Genomic DNA, 22,039 nt, shown 5'->3' with positions numbered 1-22,039 from the left:
ATGCAATGAGGGTTCAGACTGTCACAGGGTCGAACCCTTTGAAAGCACTCTACAGCCATGTACTTGTTTGGTCACAGCTGTAGAGCCCTTTTGGGGCCAGATCAGGCAAAAAATGTCACTTCTGTCTGCACCTCTGAGGTTTCAATGCTGGATCCAAATGACCTGGTGCTGAAATGCCAGGAGAGTCCTATCTACGCCAAGGTTTCCATAATGGCTGCCAGCATCTATGCTGCACTGAGGTTTGCCATAAGAGGGGACTGTCCCTTCTAAAGAATGATGCAAAGGATGCACATAGCTCTGGAGGCCTGATCTGAAGCCTATTGAAGTCAGTCGACTTGGGGTTGCAGGGGGGGGATTTTTTATATGAACACTCTTCTAATTTTTCTCTTCCCCTCCCCATTTTCCATGTTGATCAGACCTTGGAGCAGGAACGGTGTCTTCAGCATATACCGAAATGGCACTTATGCCTCCTCCTCACAACACCCACTTCTGAGAAGCCACCAGCAGACTCCTGCTTGCTTGGAAGCAATTAGTGATTGCTGTGCAGTAAGGGCCCCGCCGGCTAATGTTTGCGCAGCACCGTGCAAACCCCTGTGCATGTCTTTTCTATTAGAAAGCAGGAAGAGGGACTCTCAATGGGAAATCTTCACTGCACTGAGAAATGTAGTTGTTGGCTTGAAAGAAGAATAAGGAAGCTGAGAAAAGGCCAGGATGGGGACCTTAGCCAGCATTTTTGAGAGAGCTGCGGCTCTGCCCTCAGCCTTGGATCCTTTTTATGAACTTGGTGGCTTATGGTGTGTTATGTCATTCATTTATCCGCATTATGCCAGTGTGCCTAGGAGCACTGGTGATGGCAGAGGACCTCGGTGGACTGTATGCTGCCACAAAACAGGTCAGATATGGTTGCTGTGACAAGCCCCTCACCAGACTGGAGAGGACAGATGGATACAGAGCACAAGGAGCATCCTCATTCCAGTGGCCTGATTCCCATTCATGTCAACACTGCTTTACAGTGCCAGGGGATTGCCCAGTGCTCTCTGTGGGCACAAGAAGAGGGCCCATGGACTTCCGTGCTGGGAGGTGTGACGGTCCCGTTTGGAACCAGGAAACAAGCAGACCAAGAGCCCAAGGAAAGATGTCTTACTACCATACACAGTAACCTGAGCACTCTCATCTCCTTGGGGCAGAATAGCACCAGACTGAGTCAGCTCAGTGACAGGCATAAGGACAGTCCCTGAATGAGGATGAAGGAATGAGAAGGCCTGTACTAATGCCTCTGGAATGGGGTATGCATCCCCCCCAAAGGCAAAGATTGGGGCACCTGGGCTTAAAGTCCCCATCCCCTGCCACAGCCTGGAGTTCCCCAGCTCAGGGGTGCAACACAGTCTCACCCACAATATCCAACAAACCTGTGTCCAGGGGTCGGAGCAGAACTGAGCTGAGTGCCCATGTGTGGGGCAGAAGTGTCGAGTCTTTTTCCCTCATCATCCAAGTTCCTGGCCTAACATCCCAGGTAGCACACACGTGCCAGAGGATTGGAGCAAGGGAATCCAGTCCAAAACTGCAGGACGGTGAACATGACCCAGGCAAAGAAAGGACTGTAAAGTAGAGGGACATGAGTAAAAGTGTCCCCATTTTTCGGGAGGCAGCTGTGTTCAGAAGACACAGTGACACGTGACATCTCCTAGAGCTGCATGGACTGGCCAGCACCACTTCTGCTCGCCAGCAGCAAGTTGCCGTTCAAATTTGGTGCATGTCTTATAGGAAACTTTGGAGAGCATTGAGTATTTCCTTGGAAGCCAACTGTCACTGAGATTGATGAAAAACTCCAACATTGCCTTAAAAGTGCAAGTGCAGCCTTCGGATGCTTGATGAAATGGGTGTTCAAAGATCACAACATCAGATCCAAAACCAAGCTCATGGTTTATCAAGCCATTGTGATCCCCACCTTACTGCCCAGAGCTGAGATGTGGGCAACATACAGGAGACACCTCAAGTCACTGAAGAAGTACCATCAATGCTGCCGGCAGAAGATCCTTCAAATCCAGTAGGAAGACAGACGCACCAACATTAGCGTCCTCTCGCAAGGAAATGCCTCAAGCATCGCGACGATGACCATCCAGCGTCAGCTCCTCTGGGCCGGGCACGTCATCCGGATATCCAACTCCAGACTCCTGAAGCAAGTTTTATTCTCCCAGCTCAGTCAAGGCGCATGCTCAAGGGAAGGGCAGAGAAAGCGCGTCAAGGATGTCCTCAAGGCCAACTTGAAAAAAAGTAACATAGGCATCAACTTGTGGGACACTATCATCCAGGACTGCCCCAAATGGAGGAAAACTCTGCTCCAAGGATCTCAGTACTCTGAAACCTTACAATGACAGCTGGAGTCAGAAAAGCCGGAGTGGCAGAAACAGTATGATACACCGCAGACACCTGGTCAGTGCAGAGCCCAGCATCCTCTGTTTGTCAAATGGCCCTTCATGTCGATACTTATGGCATTGTTTCCTGTGCTTTTTATCACAACAGCACTAAAGAAGCCACACGGGCTCAGAAGCGTGCCTAGAACAAATATGGCAAGGCTGATGCAATTGTGTCTGGATTATACGCGTTAGCATCCTCACATGGGCTGACGCCTGTATTGCATCTGGCATTTCTCCATGCTATAAACACCCAAAGCTATTGCTTCGGCACCCAAAGGCCCAAAGGTGACAAGACTCTTCCGACTGAAGGACTGAATGTGCAGCTCCTCGCAGCTCGGGGAGCATGAATCAGTGAATACTGGAGAAGCGGAGCTGGAAGTGACCTCTGGAGGTCACATCTAGCCCACTTCCCTGTCTGAGGCAGGATCGGCCCTAACCAAACCAGCCCACCTAAATCCATAATCTAACTTCTGAGTAAAACTACCATCAACCCTGACATGACACAAGACATCACACCCTAATCCGCCATGGTAAAGCAACCCAGCCCATGGCAGCCCAGCTGCAAAGCCAGGCTGCCACAAAACTGGCCTAGTGACAGGACACAGCATTGCTATCAATCAATGAACCCATCATATGGCCAAACTAATTAACCTCTCTGAGCCCTGGTGTCACCACCCGTGGGGGCACAATACTCCTCTGTAGGAACGGTACTCCTCCTTGGCAGAGCCAAGTTCTGCAAAAGACCAGTGCTACACCCAGGATTTAGGATCAGGACTGCTATTTGCAAGTGTATTTGCTCACTGTTGTCCCCAAGTGACTGAAATCAGACCTGTCCAGGTATCAGCAGATAGATATATCACTATCTTCTGGTTGGCCAGCATGCATTTAGGAGTAGAATAGGATTGCTCTTTTCTCAGTGGCTGAAATGAGACCTGTCCCGGTATCGGTAGATATGTTGCTATTGGGCAGGACCAACACAAAGATTGGAATCTGGGGCTTGCTTTTTGCTTAAGTCGAGTCCTGGGCTATTTTCCTCATGCCATGTGAGAGCAATTTAGGTGATAAGTGGAGACTTTCATGTCTACCTGTTGCAAAGGAAGCCCGTCCTGTACTCTGGGTCTGGCTTTGCCATGTAATTATGGAGGCAGTGCTAACTCCCAGCGGTGTGTTGTCTCCTAACCTCCTGCATGATGTTGCTTATTGCAACCTGACAGCAGTGGTGGCTTGGTCCAGAGAGCTGATCCCCTCCCTTTTTGTCCCAGTGCCCTACATTCCTGAGACACAACCTGGCTCTCGAATGCCTGCTGCCCGCCCTGCCCGCCACCCACTCACACCCTCCGTATCTGCACTGTGATCCACACATCCTGGTATGCCAGGCAGCTGCCCTTCCCTAGAGGCACCGCAGTGTCTGGAAGTGAGAGGGCAAGCCTGAGAGTTTGTGTGCCTGGGGCTTCAAGCAGCTACTGAGACACGGGGGAAAGGAGCAGGCTGGAGAGGAACAGTGTTGTTGCTTTGCGTGATGGCATCCAGGCTGGGGCTGATCCCAAATGCCCACTGACTTCCAAAAGTAAACCCAAGGTGAGCGCACGGGTTTGCAGCAGTTCCTGCAAGCAGTTAGGATGGGATATTTCCTGTGACCCGTCTCCTGTCAGACATCTGGAGGAGTTGCTATCAACTTCAGTGCCAGGGACACGCTGGGGGCATGCAATGCTCTACTTGCAGGCCTTTTACAACAGCTTTGGTCTCCAGAGTCTGACTGGGAGTAGCACAGGAATGCATGGCAGCTGGGTGAAATTCAACCCTGGCAAGAAGAAAACTAAGGAAACCCCCTCGGGTGCTGCAGAGAGGCACCTGCCCTCTAGTTGTGCAAGCTGGGCAGAGCCTCAAGGGTCCAGTGGGACCTCTCATTGCTCTTTCATGCCCAAGGCACCCCACTGCCTTCTGCTTCGGGCTGGCCAGGAGGTTGCTCCTAGAAGTCCCCCGTGCTGCTCGTCATCTTCCCTGGGAACCCACAGCAAAAGTTATGAGCATCACAGTGCTGCAGCTGCCTAAGCCCAGGGGCTTGGCCTTCCTGGCACTGAAATCTTATTAATGGGCTGCAGAAATCAGACTGAGCCCAAGACAAAAGCAAAGATCCTTGTCTCTGGATTTGGTTGCTCTAGCGGCGGGCAACACAAGCATGCATTGATTATATATGTGTGTGCCACTTCAGTAGACAGGCAGAGTTTATCAGGTCTGCTAAAGTGTCCAGATAGGGAGATGGAAGTGCTATAGTTACCTGGGAAAGCAGAAGTTGTACTGGACTAGCACCAGGGAACCTCAGATCAGGATCGGCCTCCTGGGCTTCAGAACCACTGTTGAACCCTAGGCTCCCTTCCTACAGCCTACCCATCACAGATCACGGGCATTTGCTTGGCTGGCAGGGGCAGTGCCCAAAAAGATAGCAGCAGCTGTCCACTGATGACTGTGGGTGCTCTCAAGGAAGGTCCTTAAAAGACCCATGGACAAATTCTTCCAGATGAACCTTGGTCTAGGTACGATTCCTGTGCCCCAGTGTGTGCACAGTGGAAATGATTCAGGGGGCAGGACATGAATAACCATGAGTTTTCAAGAGAAAACATCCTGCTCACAGTCATGTCCTGGACGCTGTTTTGCAAGCAGTCCTGAGCAGTTGCTATGTTATATTCACACACAGCGCCTGGAAGCATCTGGCTCTTGGAGGAGTCCATCTATCACATCTGTCCTGTTTCTTTCACAGAAAAAAAAAGATTACACCCAAATAAAAGTATTTCCCTGTCCTCGTCTCAGCTGGGAGGAGCACAGCATAGGAGCTGTGATGCAGGGTTAGGGTCACAGGGGGACCTGCCTTCCCGGGAAACCTGGGCTCACAAATTGCAGTGCAGCCGATCTCGATACTCGCTGCAGCTTGTTTTAAAGGGACAGAGCTGTGAAGTTTGGGCTTCCCATTTAGGTTGTGTTTAAAAGATAAATAAAAGGCTGCTTGGCCTGATATGAAGAGAAAGTATGTGGATCATTTGGAAATGTCTGTGGAAGCAGCCTTTCAGCAATCTCAACCTTGGAAGTGCAAACCCAACAGCCTTATGCTGATGCAGATAAACCAGCGAGAGAACGGACTAGAGAGAACCTACCAACTTCCTCTCGCAGGGCGCCGGAAGACATTCATTCAGTGATGAGAGAGGATCTGCCACACGTGCACAGCAGGAAGCACGATTCTTGGGATCAGAGATCAGACCGCAACACGGCAGCTGCCCGCGCAGGTTGCTGGGGGCATGAGGCCTCAAATGATGGGGGGGGGGGGATTGATTGCCCAGCTACACACATGGTTTTTAGATGTCCTGGTGCCCCGTGACCTTTAAAACATGCGTGTGCAGCCCAGCTTCATACGGCATGTCTTCGAATTGAAGTGCCACAAAAGTGACCCAGGACGATGTTCTGCATTACATGTTTCAGGGATGTATTTGGTGGCCATGTTGGTCTGAGATAAAAAGAAATGCAATAATCTAGAACTCTTGATTCAGAAATGATGCCTTTTACTAGACTGATTGAGCAATCACAAAAAAAAGGTCTGTTTCTGCAAGCTTTCAGGCTCAAAGGCCCTTCATCAGGCTCAGGGAAAATTAAAGATGGTACAGAGCTCCCCATAGGTAGGAAATAAACTTCATTTATTTGAATGGGACAGATTTCCATCTCCAGCTTCCTCTGTGCACAAATTAAGTTCATTTCCTACCTATGGGGACTTTGTACCATCTTTAATTCTCCCTGACCCTGGTGAAGGGACTTTTTGAGCCCAACAGCTTGCAGAAAAAGACCCATTTTTTTTTTTTTTTTGCGATTTCCTAGTTGGTCTAATAAAAGGCATCGTTTCTGAACCAAAAGTTCTAGATTTTTGCATTTCTACATGACACGTGACATTTTCGTAGTGCTTGCCATTTTATGGTGTGTAAACACAGGTCCTGTTGTTTGCAATGAACATTGTATTTGGTCCAGAATGTGACATTCATTCATCGGGTCTCAGTACATAAGCTCCCGTGCAAACAACGGAGCTGTTAAATCGAAGGATTTGATTTTTCCAAGAAGCGTTACAATTCTGAGACCCCGGGAACAGTAACAAAAAATGCAGTCCCTAAACCAGCACTGCCTCCTTACCCTTGCTCTTTGGATATCCTGTCCATGGAGATTGCTCTGATAGTGCAAAGGAGCTTTAGAGCTACTAATAGACGCTTACCAGCATCCCTTTGAAGGCTGTTATACTCTGTAAAGCCCTGTAATAGAAAGTAGGGCTGGAAGGGACCTCAGGAGGTCACATCTAGTCAAAACTGCTGCTTAAGGACCAACCAGCCCTGTCTACACCATCCCAGACCAGTGTTTGTCTAACCTGCTGCTAAAAACTCCTGACGGAGATCCCACAGAGCTAAACCACCCTCTGAGTTAGAAAATCCCTTCTAACACTGAACCTGACTCTTCCTTGTTGCAATTTAAGCCCAGGACTTCCTATCCCCTGAGGACACAAGAGAGCTTCAGTGTAAAGGAAAAGGACAGCCTGTCACCTCTCTGTGGCAGGGGCGGTTTCGTCCCACCTGTCTGTAATAATGAGGCCTCTATCTGGTCTGGCACCTAGAGGTGCTTCTGCAATAAAAATAGTTAGGAGGTGGCTCACACCCTATTTAGACATCTAAATAAGAGCGGCCTAATTATTCACAGTACCTCCAGTGCCTAATGGCTTTAATTGGGGGTGCAGCCACCTCTGAAAACAAAGCCAGCCACTGTCCAGATGTCTGACTTTAAACACCCTTTGGAAATATTTTCCCCTAAGGTTTTAGTTGGCACAGGCGGTTTAGAGGAGTTCTTTAGCTATCTGTTAAGACCTGGGCTGGGACCACTTGATTGAAGGTGGGGGACAGAGAGGACCCTAGGCTATAAATCAGGAGATTTTATAATCTCAGGAGATCCAGTCCTGGATCAGTTACTAACTGCTTATGTATCCCGAGCAAGATGCTTCATATGCTGGTGCCCCCCTAGGTATAATGCCGCCTCTCTAGATGGGTGCATTTTTCCGATGCTGAACACAGTATTTCTTCATCTTTTTAGACTTGAACACCCCACCTCAAAAAATGCCAGCTCTTAAGTTTTTTGACTACAAAAAAATACTTGGGCAATTCTTCTGCAAAGAGCTCAGAAAGCCCACAGTAGGCCAGAATGGTTTGGACCCTACGAACTTCAATCTCTGGATTGATCTTGTGAATGATGTTTGCACACCTAACAGTGCTGACATTGTATGGCACCTTGGGGTGCCCTTGAAAGGATCTCAGAGCACCTCAGGGTGCCACAACCCCCTGGCCAATACAACGAGGCCTTGATGTTGGGTGTCTGGGGCAACAGGAAAATTAATTCACATTAACTGAAGGGGTGAACTGAAAGTGGATGAGTTAAACTGCATCAGCCCCCCATGCAAATACTCTTCTTCTATGTTAAAAAGGCCTTACTATATTTTAGCTTAATTCGCTCCCAAAGGTAATTATGCCAAACTGATTAAGGCACTTAAAATCTGAACTATGTTTTTCACGGGGAGTTAATGCAATGCAATGGATTCACTTGGAAAGTTCATTCAGATTAATTTTCCTGGGCATCCCTGTGTAGACAGCTCCATCAGCTGTGCATCCAGGTGTGGATCCAGAATAACTCCACAGACATCTCTGGGACTTAACCTTTGCACCGGAGAGCAGAAGTGAACACTGTTACTACCAATTCTGGCCCAGATTTTGTGCTTAAGATTAAAAAACTCCACAAAGCCACGTTCATTTATAGCATTTCCACCACTGTCTCTTTTTAAAACAAACAGGAGCAGGCTGCGTGTTTTCTGTGCTGGAACGTGTGGTCATTTAGTGGGATTGTCAGTCCCCAGTCTGCATTGGGAACCACTGGAGACCCTGGGAACCAAAAAGCCTGGCAAATTTTTCCCTCTTCTGGGAGCCTGGTTAAGATCCTCTGTAACCAAAAGAAAATATTCAAAAGACTATGACCTTACAGAGCTCTGTCTGGACCAGGAAAACCGGCGTGGGGGGTAAATGCCTTGATGCTATGCTCTGGGGGCGCTGGTCATAGCCGTGTTGGTCTAAGGACATAGGCAGACTTGGGTCTCTGGTTAAATGGGATATTTTTTACTGATGTTATGCTGTGCAGTCAGGAACCAGGGCTGAGAGTCTGCTTAGCATCCTGCACATTAGGGGTAAAGAAGGGCACCCTGAAGCCTTCACACCCACCCTCCTCTCCGCTTCCTCAGCCTCAGGTCGCGACTGGGCTCTGCTTTGCCTCCTGTAGCTCCAAGCTCTGCAAAACCTCCGACCATAGAGAGATGGGCCCAAGCTGCAGAATCAGAATCCAGATTCACCCTTTCCCAAAGTCCAGGTGGACACACAACGTAATCATTAGGCAGCAAGCTTCAAACAAACCCGAGGACTCCTTTGCCCTGCTGCCTGTTGTTAACCTGTGGGACTCAGTGCCACAGGATGTTGAGGAGGCAGATAACCGAACCAAGTTCCCAAGGCGGTTGAGCCAATTTGGGTAGGATGGCCCCTTTGGTGGGTTTTAGACATGAGAGTGCAGGTTGCGACCTCCAGGTGAGGATTTCCCAGGCCCCCGAATGCAGGAGCAGGGCAGGGGATGGGTGGCTCTGGGTGGGCCCTGCTTACACACTCGTTCCCTTATAATCCATACCCTGGCAGTCCCGGGGCTCTGACCCAACAGGATAGCTCTGATGTTTTGGGCCAGGCTTTGATCACCCCCTGGCTAGCACGGCTCCCTGGGTGGGATCCCCAGCCATGCCTCCTCCTCCTCCTCCTTTTCTAAACTCCCCATATTCCTCCCTTCCATCTTCCGCGCGTCCCTCCCCGATGATCTCCTCATGCAGCCTGACCTTGTTCCCTTCTAGGCCATCCAGACTACTTCTCCCCACTTGACTTCGGACACTGCCTGTCCTGCGCTGGCTCCCCAGCTGTGCAGCACATGCTTCCTGTCCTTCCCTTCAAGGTCCTAGCTTGCATGGCCCTTCCTGCATCTCTGACGTGCTCCCCCTGGGACTCTTCTCTGTGCACTCAGTGCCCCACTGTTGTCTCTTTGCCGCCCTGCAAGGGGCCCTTCCAGCTCAGACCAGCCGCCCATCCTCATTCATCTCCTTCTGCAAAGAGCCCCCTTACTACACAGGGACTAGCCGCACGGACGGTGCTGCTCCCTGGAGCTAACGTGTCTGAGTCTGGCCCTGCATGTCCTAGTGTTGCCTCCTTGCTGAATAGAGATGGCATCTTCCCACTGACTTCAATGCCCAGAGTGCATTTAAATCCTCTGGTCCTGGACGCCCCTGATTCTCCAACAATCTTGCAGTTCACTGGGGAAATCTGGTTCTCTTGTGTTGCTCATCTTCTCCCTTTATTTCACCCCCCCAATTCACATAACCCCCCTTTGCCCCACTGCATGCCCCAGGAGTGGCATGGGCTTCAGGAGAAACCTTGCAGCCCTTCTCACTCGTGTGGCTTCAGCTCCGGGCCTGAAGCAGGGGAGATGAACCCCAGCCTGCTGCGAGGGCCTTCGCAGGGGTGGATGTGGGAAGCAGCTGGTGGATCTTGGCTGCCCTGGGAAGCACGGCCGCTTCGGTCAGAGCCCTGGCGCCTGTACCGTGCTCCCACCTCCTCAGATCTTGCCAAATACACAAGACCGCGGTGCGATGCACTGAAAGAGGGTGGTGGGAGGGCTTTGCTCGCGATCCTGCAGACCATTTTGTGGCTGCTGCACCCTTGGAGACAGCTCCCTGCTCGGCGTTTATGCCACGCTGCAAAGGAGGGAACATCCTGCTCCAGCCCTGGCTCCTCCGAGTGCCCCTCTGCCCCCCGCCACTGCAGACAGGCTGTTGTTTTTGTAGCTGTATCGTGGGCAGCGGCTGTATTTTGAAGCCCTGCGCGGGGAACGGGTTGGCTCCAGCATTCTGCTTTTCTTCTCCCCCACCGCGGTGCACTGTTAGACACCCACCAGCCCCTGCAGTGGGTTAGCAGTCCTCCAAAAGGGGGCGGGGAAGGTCATTTGGGTGCCTCCGTTTCCCCTTCTCCCAGTGACACTTGGAAAACCTTCCAACACGACTGGGATTGAACATTTGCATTGCTCCCACACCCACAAACCCCTGCCAGCCAGCAGGGCACGTGGCCCTAATCCCCTGCACCGATTAGCAATGAGGGAAGTGCTGTGGGCTGTATTTGTAGAGATACCACTGAAATGCAAGGCTGACATGCCTGTGGAAATCCTGCCTTCAGATCTAGATTTACACAAGCACCTAAGCACTTGCTCTGCTCAGGCCTGCAAGGTCTAAGTGATTTGGGAACCAAAGCCTCATTTTCAAGAGACCCTTAGGCCTAGATTCTCACAGGTGTGTTTATTCCTAACTCACGTTGGCATCTTTGTGGCTAAATATCCAGACCTTTACAAATCTGGCCCTCTGTGTCTGAGCTCTTCATGTACAAGATGGGAACAACATCACTAATGCCCTAATGCGATAGGTGGCTGGTAACATAAAGGCGTTCAGATTGTGAGCCACCAAAGATTTGCCCAAGCAGAGCAGCCCATCAGGACAGCATGGCTAAAACACGTCCTGGGAATGACGCTTTAGCATAACCTCTACAAACTTCTCACTGCCTTGAACAATTGTGCACATCCCCTCCAGCCTATGCACATACACCCAGGAATGAACCCCCAAAGGGTTGACTCCTGATGAGATGGGTGATCTGAATGCTGACCTCGGGTTCAAAACTCCTCTGCATGTGTGCGTGCATGTGTGCACGCATGCTGTGGTTCTGGATGCCGTTGGTGACAAGGGGGAAGCGGTCAATACTGTTTGCAAAGGCAGGGCGCCAAATGCATCACATTCTGCTTTGCTTAGCCACCAAACCCACCCTGTGCCCTAAGTCTGGCCCGGTGCTGCTGAAGGACTTCAGCACCGTCATGGTTCAGTCACTGTTAAAACAGCTTGTCAGTCTCCAAGGATGCACGAATGGTTGTCGGAGAGGGATGGAGTATCAAGCACCACTTTGTTGTTCTGCCTGCATAGGCCAGAAACCCTTGAGGGCTCGCAACCTGCAAGCTTCAAGGCCTGTTTCCCCTAAGAGAGCAGTTAGCCACCTTAGTCTGAAGTGAGGAAGAAGGCAGGGAAGGACGCCACCCTGTTCTGCTCATTTTCCCCAAGATCACCTGAAGCAGGAGCACCGACTTCAGTGGCACCAGACTCAGGGCCCGACACTAGACATCCCTGCTCTCCCCTTCGACCTTGGAGAAACATCCCTGCTGATGGGCTTCCAAGGGCTAAAGCAGTCAGGAGGCCTGCTTCCTGGGAGCCTAAGTGCCCACCTGAAAACCTCCAAGGATGGAGACTCCACAACCTCTCTAAGCAGCCTGTTGAACCACCCACACAGTGAGAAAGTTCATCCTGATCTCCAACCTAAACTTACCCTGCTGCAGGTAAACACCACTGCCCCTTGTCCTGTCCCCAGTACCCATCTCCACCTTCTTCATAACCACCCTTCAGGTATTTGAAGACTGTTACCAAATCCCCACCTCAGTCTTCACTTCTCCCAGCTGAATAAATCCAGTTCTTTCCATCTGTTCCCATAAGTTGCCTTTCCCAGGTATCCAGTCGCTTTTGGCTCTCTCTCTGGAATCCTTCTAATTTGTCCCCATCTTCCTTGGACTGTGCGACCCAGGGAGAGCATTTTAACATGACAAGTGAGCAGCAAGAAGCGGACCCTCCAAACAGTACCCAATGACAATGGAAGGGCCCCTAACAGGTCGGGGGTGAAATAATATATATGCCCGATTTAAAATCCTAGAAAATGAGGGTTGGAAGTAATGCCAGGAGGTCATATCTAGTCTACCCCCCTGCTCAAAGCCCAGCCCCAACTACATCATCCCAGCCAAGGTTTGGTCTAGTTGGGTCTTAAATACCTCCAAGGATGGAGATTCAACCACCTGGTCCAGTGTTTTGCTACCCTCCTTGTCAGCCAGAAAATTAACTCCGTGTTTGCCCACAGACTGGACCTGGCACAGGGACCAGCAGTGCCTTCTTCTCCCACCTCTCCTGCCCCGATCCATCCTCCTTTCCCAGCTCTGTGCTGTCATATATCACGCTGCCCCCAAGCACCGCTGGGACAGAGGCTGCTCCTTGTCACCCATCCTCCTCCCGACCAGCACCGTGGAGGGCTGCAGAAATCACAGCTGCAGGGCGCGAGGGGACGGGGCTGAGCCTATACACTCCCCTTCACTCAGTGCTTGGCTGCCAACAAGGGCCTGGAGAGTGCCAGCTGCAGCGGTGGTTTGTGTGATGTGGGCAAGGAGACCACCCACTCGTTTTACATAGACCATGGGCTCCCTCTCCTCCCCTCCTCGCTCCAGCGGTGGGATGACCTCCGCGTGCCCCTCGGTGGTCAAGGGAACACCGGCTCTTCTGCCTTTCTGTCTAGGAGGGAAGGACCATGCGGGATTTTGGGGGAGGTCTAGTGGAGGAACAGCAGTCTCCGGTTTAAAGCTGGACCCGCCACCCTCACGTCCCTCCATATGGGACAAGCACGTGACCCCAAACCCCACCAAAAGCAGACGCTAGTGCCTAACCTGAAGCAATTACCGAGTCAAGCATGGTCGGGTAGCTAGGGCCCAGGACATGCTGCGGGTCACCCAAGTGGCATGTCATCTCCTCGCCCTGTGCCACAGTTTCCCCTCTCGCCCTTTGTTTTGTAAGCAGCACTGGACTGATTTTATTTGGAAAAATAGCAAATTTAGCCCGCCGCCAGAAACTACAGCAGTGTGAGAGTTTAAATTGAACACAGGGAATAGCTCCAGCCCAAAAGACAGACAGAAAAAACACTTGACCTCTTTTCAGCTGAACTGCTCGTTTCAAAAGGGCATTTGAGACTCAGACAGCAGAGCCTCCCCATGCTTGAAGAAGGGCGATGGTGCCCGAAAGCTTGCAACGAATTTTTTTTCCAGCTACTCAGTAGATCTAATAAAAAGATCTACTCCAAAAACCTGCCCACCTCAATTAAAGGGATTAAACAGCATCTCTTGCCCCCCAAACTGAAGCAAAGCAGTTTGCTTTGGTTCAAATGAAATGTTTCAGGTAACCGGTTGAGTTTCAGCAAAATTAAAAAAAAAAAAATCCTGCTTCAGCTTCATGCAAGTCAATCCCCTGCCCCACAATTTTTCAATTTGGCCACTGAGCTGGGCAATTCGTCAGTGCTTTGCAGCACCCAACACAAGGAGCCCTGGGCTTGCCTGCAGTCTTCAGGCGCACATCGTAATGCAAGGACCAACTTGGGCTTCAGATTTGGTTCTGAACATTTGCAAACCACAGAACCAAGCAGGTGCCAGACACAGGCTGAGCCAATACCCTACATCCAAATGCCCTGCCCCCCCACAATTTTCAAGGTCGTCAGCTTCCATCCAGGAAGAGCGCACACCAACCGCAGATGCTTCCTCAGCCTGACAATGGGTATTTAAACCTGAAAGCTTGCAAAAAAAAAAATTTCCAACTAGTTGAGTTGGTCTAATAAAAGATATCAGATTCACCCAATGAACCTCGTCTGCCTGTGTCCTTAGACCAACACGGCTACAACCTGCACCCCTGGTTTGAGGCACTTGGCCTGGATCACAGTCGCCCCGGCGAACTAGGGAATTCCATTTTGATGACTTTGTGCTCTTTGGGTAAAAATCAAGCAAGGCAGGTGAGGAAATGTAGCACCAGGGGAGGGAAACTCTGCAGGGAACAGTCAGTAGCACTTGAAATGGGCCCTTAATCTGCTGCCTCACCTTTGCGTACAGCTTCAAAACAGTTGCAGGAACTGAAGAGGTGAATGAGCTGGAAAGCCCAAGAGTCTCACTTAAGCCAGCCCCTTCCCATTGGTGCCTTAGCTGTTTTGCTACCAGGGCATGGGCAGCCAGAGCCAAAGGTAATAAATGAGGTTCAGAGCCAGGCATGCAGCCAGGGAACTGGCTGGGGGCAAGGTCAGCCCAGCCTGGAGACAGCCGGTGAAGCAGCCCGTACCCCCAGATAGACTCTGTCACCCCAGCCGGCTGGGAGATGCACAGCTGTGGCCAGCCTGATGAATGCCAGCTGGCCCAGCAGCCCAGGTAGGGTTGCTGGTTACAGCCCTGGGCACAGAGGTGCCTCCCGCTGCCAATCCTGGTCTTTAGGCTACAGAGAAGCTGGGTGGGGGGGGGTTTGCTGCTTGCCAGGGCATGAACAGGACATTGCTGCCCAAAGGTAAATGCACTTTACACTAAGTTCTTATCGCCCATTTACTATCCAAGTGTGCATGGCTGCATTTCTTGAGCTTCACTCTGGCTTTGCTCTACACAGGTTAGGAATTTAAGATCCTGGGAGCTGCTCTTCTCTGGGGCTCAGCCTTGAGTGAGGGAAGCTGCTTTCAGCTGCAAGCCTGGCTCCATATGGGCCCTCCTTTCCAGCTCATCCCAGTCTGCAGTGTTCTTACCAGGAGGAGGTTTTTTTCTGAGATTTCCTGTTAAACCTGTTTTGCAGCAGCTCAAACCTGCTGCCTTGTGTCCTCCCCTCTGCAGCCAGAGAAAACAGTTGTTTTCCCTCTTCTGTATAGCAGTCGTCCAGATACTCAAACCCTGCTATGATGTCCCCACCTTCATCTCCTCTTCTCCAGACTTGACACACGTCCCTCAACCTTTGATCACGCAGGTGTGCGCCAAACCCCTCTAGCATCTTCCTCAGATGCATCTGGATTCTCTCCAGTTTCTCCACCTCCTTTGTACAGCACATTGCCCAGATGTGGATACAACACTCCAGCTAAGGCCTGGCCAGTGCCTCCCCAAGTAGTACCATCCCCTCCTGTGTCCTGCATTTGTGCAGCCCTAAATTGCCTTTGCATCAGTGATGACTTGTGTTGAGCTTGTGATTCATGCCCAGGCAGAGCAAAATCCAGGCCAAATCATTCGCTAGCGGTCTTCTGGGATTTGTAGGCTTGCTCAGTGTGTAATTATTGTATTAACCTGTACTGTCGTCGCACCTACCCTATAGCATATTGAAGGTGTGAGTGCAGCACATATGTCTTCCCCCCTCTCTCCCTGGGCTGGCTTAACCTAGACTGGATGGAGTTACAATCCCAGAGGAGACATGCTCCAGATCCCTGAAGATTTTGTGCTTGGCTAGTTAAAGCCCAGACTTTACTCTTCTGTTACCTGTTACAGCTGAATTAGTTGCACAGTTTTGCTACGTGTGATATGGCCACACTTTTATTTTACTGTGGGGACTTGGACTACGACTGGGGTCCTACAGCGCTGGTCTCTGGACAAACACAGAACAAAGAGACAGCCACCGACTTCAATGGCTGATTGCCTTCTCTGCTTTCTCTGTGCCTGGAAAGTGGACTGGCCACTGCAAAACGGGTCTTGCACTGGTCTGGCCCACCCACAGAAAAAGGTCTGTGGCCAATACACCCTTATCTGGGTTTTGGCAGAACCCAAATGCCCAGCCTAAGGGAGTTGCATGATCTAATGCAACTCCCTTAGGTGCACACATTGTGCGCCCCACAACCAGCCAGCATTGTGAGCCCATGTGATACATGCCAGGCAACAATGGCTGGCACAATGATATCCATGACAGCTCCTAGTAACATCCGAACTGTCAGATCATCTCCCAAGCTGTGTTCATACTTCCTAATTAATCGTCAGTAAGGGAGAGGAGCTGACTCAGACTCCACAGGTTTGGGCAGGAAGGTTGTAGGGCTGCCCCACCTCCCCCTCTGCAAACATCTGCTCTCGCTTGATTGAAAGCCACAAGGTTTCGGGTTCAGGGGAAGACTCCCTGACCCAGCATCCTAGTGCTTGTTCATCAGTAACGCATTTGAAAAGCAGAGGTGCTCACACCCCACGCATTATAGATGTACAGTAAGTGGGGACGGCATGGGGGGCTGCAGGTGAGCTCTCGGAGACAAATTGCAGTGCTCCCGCCCATCGGTGCCCAGACACAGCACGCTGGCACATAGGTTTCCACCGCATAGTAATTAATATCCTGCCTGGCATCAACTCCCTACCCCTAAGTCTGAGAGAGAAGGATACAGAGCCAGGCCTATGCTCCCATCTATAGGATCTGATGCATTTGCCTTTTTGATTCCAGTTTCTAAACTCCTCAGCTGGAGTCTCAGAGCCTGTCGACATAGGAGCCAGCAGGAAAGTTAGTCCAAAGTAACTAAAGGTCTAAATAAATTGGAGCACATTAAACTGGACTTAGACTTAAAGGGGCCTGAATTCAGTTTAGCTGAGTTTTAAGTGGACTCTTGTAGACTCAGGACAGATAAAACTTCAGATCCTTGTGAAAACGTCTCTCCTTAAGCATTTTGTGGCCTATACTCATTGCACTCGTTTCCAATTAAACTTCTAAGATTTAACTTTCTGTTACTGCCCATGTGATACCTGCAGTGTATTTTTTCTGAACTTCCTGCCCACAAAGCTGCCTGCATAATAACCTCCCCAGCCCATGTGCCAGAATTTGGGCCTGTAATCTAGGGAGTGACTTGATCTGAAAGAGGTGCAAAAAACCACGCAAGCCATTTTACATTGATTATAGTGCTATTGGCAGTGTAGGATTTCTACCATACAGGGAAGCTGTCAATTAAAGTTTGCAAATATTTATAATGGGGAGATATGGGGTTTCTGATCTTTTCATGTTTCTGCTACATAAACGCTTGGAAAGTTTCTGTAAATCCAGGTGGCAGGAGGGAGTCTTTTTGTATTAGAAATTCATACTTTGTCCTGGCCTGGAAAACTCTGATGACAAGAGAACTAGCGGAAAAAATATTAAAGGAATTAAGAGACTGAACTTCAAGTGATAGGGAGAGGCAGAGATTTTTAGTCAGTGTGTTTCAGGCTCTTTTTTTGTTAAAGTTGTTGAACAGCAATGATGCATTAGCGGTTTGAAGAAAGGGCATCTTTGTTAAAGGTTCAGTCCTTTCCGCCCTTGGATTAAGATGGGGAAGATCATGGTAACAAGGGAAAACAGGCTGTGAGAGTTCCCCAAAGGTTGTCTAGCAAACTCAAACTTGCTACTCGAATGGAAGAAAGCAGCTGACAGTTTTAAAAATACCAAATAAGATCGTTCTTTAAACAGGTCTCCATCTTTTCACCATTTTTCATCTATATCATAAATAATCAGGAGTGGGAAGGGAACATTTGTGTCCCTTCATCCAAAAGCAAGCTGAATTTAAAAGGGTTTTGGTACACTTCAGCATCAACAATATCTATGGTGTTATAGGGACCGTAGCATGAACCTGGTGCCTACTACACAAATCTCATACTGTGTTAGAAACAAAGACGGGGCAACAGGACAAATGCATAGCTACACTTAGAGCCCCTGGTTTTATAGAAATATCCAGATTTCAGCATCTTTCCTTTGGTTAGTAGCACTTGACTTCACAAGTAAATCTGCTGATGTTGCTGGGACTAGCTGTGCGGTGCTCGGAGTACAACTATCAAATCTGTAAATAAGTAAATGAGTGCTCATGCTTCATGCTGGGGCAGATTAGCTATTTCCGTATAACATGAGAGACAAATATTAAGCAGGGGGTTTGAATACAAAAGTGGTGATAGCTTGACCCATTAGCCAAAGTAGTCTCTGCTTTGTTGTTTTTACACTCGCTTTATACCCAGAGATGAAATCCTGTATGAGGACAAAGTGAATTACTGCTGGAATCATTGCACAGACTTGAGTGCCTTCCTTTTCCAGGTCTCTTTAAATACTTGCTGTGAAGTTTCAGCCCTTCACCTAGAAGGAGATCTGGGAAAGGTCCAGGACTCAGGCATTTGTTTACAGTGCTTTCAGCCTTGAGAGGCAGTGAGGGGCTTAATTTAATCGCAGCCTTTGCTGATGGTTGTAGGAGGAAAGGGCAGAGGGAGAAAGGGGGCTTCAGCAATTAGAGGAGCTGGAATTAAATCTGCCAGCAGCACAGAGTGTGGAGGTTTTCTTCATGCCACACAATGCTCTACCTTGGGAATGCTGCTTGTGATTGCGCACGAGCGTGCTGTGGGCTGGGATGAGATTTACAGCTCGGTCGTTGAACACAGAGGAAGTGCTGGGCTCATTTTGCAATCAGGTGGTCAGCAAGCTGGAGCAGGAAGGGAAATTAGATAGCCCGCTAAAAGCTGCCCATCCAGAAATGCAGCCCCATAGTCTGCGTTCCTCTAAGGTGCCCCCTGCCCTGGTTTCTGTCGGAGACCTTTAGATCTCACCCAGAGTTGCCGGTTAGCCGTCAGTCAGAAATCAGATCTAAACCAGTGATTCTCAGCCTTTTTTTTTATAGACAAGGACCCATTTGTAAACATTGATGGCCAGTCCCGACCCAGTGCCCCTCGCTCTCGACCTGCTGCCCCTGCCCCCCAGCCCCAGCCCCCCAGCATGTGGGGCAGGGGGGTGGCAGCATGGGGTGTTTGGGACAGGGGGGCCAGCCTGCAAGGGAAAAGCCACAGTTTCCTATGCTTTTTCTCCATTTTAAAACCTTGTCAATCCATTTTTAAAGTTTGTTTGAGACCCTTTCATATACTTCTGCAAGCCAGGGGTTGAGAAACACTGATTGATACGACCGATTAAACTGATGAGAAACCAAGCCTCGTCCACAAAGGTATCGTTGAAAGAGAAACTGCAGTGAAAGGGGTGGCAGGACCCCGATGCTTGTTGCAAAGCGAGCCCACCCATGTCCGCAGAGCCTTTCACACAGTGGGTTTGCAGGGGGAGGGCACCTAAGAAGAAGACACGGCCACTTCCCACTGATAACGGAGGCCACCTCTGCAAAAAGTCTGTGGCTTGCCCCTGGGGGCTGTAGGCTCCCCAGACTCCCTGTTGACCAGCCTGCTGGTGTGCCCTTGGGTGCGGCCGCCGCTCGGCTCTGAAGTCAGTGGGCATCGTTTTGGAGGAGGCTGGGTGCTAAGTGTGCCCACAGCTTGCATGGCCCTCGGGCCACGACCACGGAGGAACCTGCGCTCGGCACCTGCTGGGAAGCAGCAAGCGGAGGGCCCCCGAAGGGGTGCTCAAACCCTCCCAGGCAGCTCCAGCCCCTCACCTCTAAAAACCCAGCCCCCCTGAGCAGGGGGATCAAAGCATACAGCCAGCAGTAATGGGATCTGCAAGATGTCACCCCCACGCCACCCATGGGGCATGGAGCAGGGGGCCCCTTCCCTGCCAGCATTTGCTGGGCAGCACTGGCACCTGCCCAGGTGGAGCAGGGAGCAAGTTTAGGGCGAGCAGCAGCAGGTGCCAGGGACCACCCTGCTCCTCCCCTGCCCCGGTGAGCCCGTCTGGGAGCCCACACTCACCAGCTGCTGCTCCAGCGCCACCTCCTCGGGCTGTCAGCTGCTTCCCGGGGCCAGGCAGGGGCTGGGATCCGCCTGTCTCCGCCCTGGCTTCCCCAGGCTCTTCGCCTGCACAGTGCTTTTCAGGCTGCAGCTGCCGGAGAGCCGCAGAAAGGAGGGTGGGAAGGGACCTCAGGACATCTAGTCCAACCCCCTGCTCAACAGGACCAGCCCCAGCTGCATCATCCCAGCCACAGCTTCAAACCCATCCCAACTAGGGCTGCATCATCCCAGCCAGGGCTTTCAGCGCTTCGCAAGTGAGAAAATTGTTCCTAATATCCAACCTTTACTTCCCTTGCTGCAGCTTGAGCCCATTGCTCTTTGTCCTGTCACCTGCTTCCACTGGGAACAGCTCAGCTCCATCCTCTTTGCAACCCCCCTGCGGGGAGTTGAAGGCGGCTATTCACTCCCCCCACTCCCTCTTTTCTCCAGGCTAAATAAACCCAGCTCCCTCAGCCTCTCCTCACAAGGCATGTCCCCCAGCCTCCAACAATCTTTGTTGCCCTCCTCCGATTTGTCCACATCTTTTTTGTAGTTGGGGGGGCACAACCAGACACAGGACCCCAGATGTAGCCTCACCAGTGCCAAATAGAGGGGAAGAATAATTTCCATGATCTGCTGGCAATGCTCCTACTAAAGCAGCCCAGGATGCTATTAGCCATCTTGGCTGTTCATTCTCCGGGGGTTGCCCAAGATCCTTTCAAGAATGCTGTTAGGGATGAAAACATGCAAGGGCAGATCTAGGATTTTGAACAGGGGGGAGGGGGGAGCTGTAGGGCAGCCTGTATAAGACAGCACCTATTTTTCTCCAGGTAAAAAGAAACTAGAAGTTTTGCTAGGGGTCTCAGGCTGTGTGATTCAGTTTAAAATGGAAACAAATACAAAAAGGACATCATTTGAATGAGTTAAAAACTGTCTGCAGGGCTGTGAAATAGGAGCTGCATGCCCAGGAGGAGCGAACACACCGCAGCAGGGCAGGAGAAAGGTTAGCTGCTGGATCAGACAGGAGCTCAGAGTACTCAACCCATGCTGCCCTGCTGGGACTGGCTAATCCAGAATTGCTCTAGTATTTTTCTGTAGTCAAAAAAAGATTGAAAATTAAGAGTGGTGCTTTCCAAGAGGGGCCTCAGGTCTAAAAAGGTTAAGACCCACTGTTGTAAAGGCACCACGCAATCGTGGCACTGTTAGATGGGCACATACTCACCAATGAGTCCTGATATAAGCCCAGAGATTTCAAACAGGAAATCAGTGTCAGAAACATTGTGGCTTTCTGGGCTCTTTGCAACAAAAGTATTACCCTTATGTTATTTTCCCCATAGTCAAGAAACAAGTGAAAGCAGAAATCCAAGGCAGGACTTGAGACTGATGAGGAGTCTAGTGAGGAGTGCCACTGATTTAGGGCACCCAGGAGTACCTGCCTGGTCAGGTCTCTAGGTAATTGGGCTTCCCCAGCCCCCAGGCTGTTTGCAAAATGTAAATGCACCCTCCAGTGTCTGAATATCCCAGCTCTTGAACCCTATTCAGCTGTTGAATGCACTCCCATGTGAACACACATTCTGTGATGCTGCCAGCTCTGGTGGACATTAGCTGAAGCTTGGGATGTGACTAAAGCACCAGCTCCTGGAGTCATGTTATTTCATGTGACTCTCCGCTTTCAGATTTTAGACATCATGGTAACTGATGCTGAGTGGCAGAGATGGTCCCTGCCCAAGCTGCTTGGTGCTGCTTAGTAACAACAGGTGGAGGAAGGAACCAGTCAGGTTCCTGCCCTTCATCCTCCTTGGAGGGTCTCACTGGCCTCCGGCTCCCCAGTGCACCCTGAGAACTTAGGGGCTGGGAGGCAAATAGAAAGAGCACTTAATGTTTAATCTCCTGGCTCTAGGGGACCCGACTTGCTGGGCAGTGCTGAATGCAGGGATGATCAGAGCCAGGAGTTTTTTATGGTCTCCAGCTAGAATAGTCAGGTTCAAATGCCACCCAGAGAGATGGACAAGCTGGCCTGCCTAGGCTGTATGGACCAGGCAGGGCAGGCAGCACAGCATGATCGAGGCCCACAGAGCTTAATTTTCGGTGTTGGATACTGGTTAAGGCTGGGGTCAGGACCAGAACGGCCAAAGGGCAAGGACATCTACCACAAGGGATGGCCAGAGCCAGGGGCCTGGAGTCCCGACTCATCTAGAGGCAAGGCCAGGGCTTAACCTGTGCCA

General features: G+C 50.6%; 1 protein-coding gene across 2 annotated transcripts in view; it reads right to left on the bottom strand.

Moving 5' to 3' along the window:
* Positions 1-19,915, bottom strand: part of P2RY2 (purinergic receptor P2Y2) — a 28,194-nt gene extending 8,279 nt beyond the window's left edge. The window contains exon 1 of one of the 2 annotated variants that reach the window (XM_090031783.1): positions 19,797-19,915. The gene's annotated coding sequence lies outside the window, so the exon portion shown is untranslated. The remainder of the gene's footprint in view (positions 1-19,796) is intronic. The other variant, XM_090031784.1, reaches the window with a different exon arrangement.
* Between the last annotated feature and the right edge of the window lie 2,124 nt (positions 19,916-22,039).

Source organism: Crocodylus siamensis, chromosome 1 (genome assembly GCF_052110815.1).
Source record: "Crocodylus siamensis isolate JL-2025a chromosome 1, ASM5211081v1, whole genome shotgun sequence".
Classification (NCBI taxonomy): Eukaryota; Metazoa; Chordata; order Crocodylia; family Crocodylidae; genus Crocodylus; species Crocodylus siamensis.
The sequence above is the reverse complement of the archived record's forward strand: the minus strand, read 5'-3'. Positions and strand labels throughout refer to the sequence as shown.